This window comes from Ailuropoda melanoleuca, chromosome 11 (genome assembly GCF_002007445.2).
Source record: "Ailuropoda melanoleuca isolate Jingjing chromosome 11, ASM200744v2, whole genome shotgun sequence".
Classification (NCBI taxonomy): Eukaryota; Metazoa; Chordata; class Mammalia; order Carnivora; family Ursidae; genus Ailuropoda; species Ailuropoda melanoleuca.
In genome coordinates this window covers 40,931,932-40,934,259 of record NC_048228.1, presented here as the reverse complement: position 1 = coordinate 40,934,259, position 2,328 = coordinate 40,931,932, and the positions used below count along the sequence as shown (strand labels likewise).

The window sequence follows — 2,328 nt, the reverse complement described above, 5'->3', positions numbered from 1 at the left end:
TTTATGATTTTATTTTCCTTTAAATTTATAATAATTTTGTTATAAATGAATGCACTTTACATCAACAGTTTATCTTTAGGTTTTCATGTTTGACCTTTTTACTGTCTGTGAGAACATTGGGACAAGAGCAGACATTTTAGTGCTTCTGTGGTTGACTTGATTCATTCATTAATCCATGAGAGCTTCAAACTTAAAAAAAATATTTTTAAGTAGACTTCACTACACCCAACATGTATGGAGCTTGACCTCATGACCTAAACAGTAAGTTACATGCTCACCGACTGAGCAAGCCAGTTGCCCCTCAAATCAGAAATTTTGAACAGACTTCAAACTTACAGATTTTGAACGAAGTAGCCATATGATTGAGTGCCAGCCAAAATAAAACAAGAGGAGGTAATATATGTCACTCTCAGTCCACAAAATCTTTCGCTGGTGACTCACCATCCTCTTATCTCCCCTGCCGAATGAATGCAGAGGACATGCAAGCCCACTAGGAGAACAGACCTGCAAAAAAAAAAAACAAAAAAAAAAACCCTCGGTCTCCTGAATGGACTTCTTTTCAATGATAAATAAAATTCTATTCTACAGACCACTGGGATTTGGGGATTTATCTGTTACAGTGGTTACTGCTACCTTAATGGATACTTAATGGATACTTCACAAAACTATCTTGCACCTTCATTTATTTAATTTTTTCCAAGCATATTTATTTAGTTAGTTAGTTTGTTTGTTTATTTATTTATTTAAAGTAATCCTTACACCCAGTGTAGGGCATGTACTCACAACCCCAAGATTAAGAGTCGCAAGCTCCACTGACCAAGCCCACCAGGCGCCCCTTGCACATTTATTTATTTAAGAAATATTTAACACCTAAAAAATAGCAAGCACTGTATCAAGTCATTGAGATACAGTAATAAATAAGACTGATAAGGTGCTTGTTCTCTTGGAACTTACATTCTCATGGAAGGGAGACAACCATTAAACGAGTAAGCAAATAAATAGTAAACAGGTGTCAGAGAGTAGGAGGTGCTAGGAAAGAAGACTGGCAGGATGAACAGGCTGATTTAGATGGGCTGGTCATGAAGGGACACCGTGAGGATATGACATTTGAGCTGAGGCTTGAATGGTGCCTCAGCTATCTTTCTTTGGACAAGAAGCATTTTTCAAAATGAAAACCTCCTCTCTAATATCCTTTCAAAATAAGCCTTTCTCTCCTGGATCAGAGTACATGCCAATGAATGATCAGAAATCGCTCCCTAACATTAGGATAGCTAACTGATTCCACAGCTAAAGCAGTAGCAGCCCAACAATGATCACCTGACTTGACTAAAGTAGTTTTCGACAATCCCACAGCCTTTGATTACCTAATTGCTGAACAAGGGGGCATTTGTACAATCATAAATCCACCTGTTACACATGGATAAATACCTCTGGGGAGGTAGAAATTCAATTGCATAAGATCAGGGAACAAGCCCATTGGTTATAACAAATTTCACCTATTGACCCCCCGACTTTTGACCTATTTAGCTGGTTACTTTCTGGTTCGGGCTTCTGGTTTAGAACCATCATAAAAACTAGAATTGTCATACTACTTTTGATTCTGCTTTGCATAATTATTTTTAAGTCTTCTGCCTGTTGCTTGTCAAACCTTTGTAGAAATTATATATTCAGTAGGGTGACACCAGCTCCGTGCTTTGATACCCTCTCCAACATTTATGACCTTGACAAGATACAGACTTTGGATAAGAAATGGTGAGAGTTCTCTTTCCTAACCACCCTTGTTTTTTTGGTTTGTGTGTGTGTGTGTGTGTGTGTGTGTGTGTTTTGCCCAGGAGTAAGTGTGAACAAGTCCTCCCTTACCACAAATTATGCAGTTGCGTTTCCCGCATTGGGGGAAATCTCAAGGGTCAGCACATCTGGAATGCAAAGGATGAGCCTCACTGTGGGAAAATGACCTTCATGATCATGGTATCTCCCCTACCAGATTAATATCCTAACTTTCCTTGTTACCAAATATGGCCTTAAATGTTTTCCAACTGCTATGCGCTTGCCCGCTGATGTGGGACGTAACAACAGGCAAAGGTCCTTCTTGGCACCAAAGGACAAAACCATTAAAAGCAGAAAACCAAACTCTTGACCAGTGATGCTTTGGAGAAACATCTTCATCAAAAGGGGGAACTGTGAAACTGAACAAAGGAACCTCATTTAAAGTGGAGTAAGGAGGCCAGAAGGGGAAGCCCTTACACCCTACTACTGGTCATCAATTGCAGACCCAACAGGAAGAGACATACCTTGCCTCCTTGCCCAGCAACAAGCTCAACCAATAAA

At 39.5% G+C, this 2,328-nt stretch overlaps 1 non-coding gene across 1 annotated transcript; it reads right to left on the bottom strand.

Annotated features, from left to right (window-relative positions):
* Window positions 1-1,829: 1,829 nt before the first annotated feature.
* On the bottom strand, window positions 1,830-1,992 carry LOC117804519. Its single transcript, XR_004629002.1, has one exon. It is a non-coding gene; the product is annotated as a U1 spliceosomal RNA (small nuclear RNA).
* Between the last annotated feature and the right edge of the window lie 336 nt (window positions 1,993-2,328).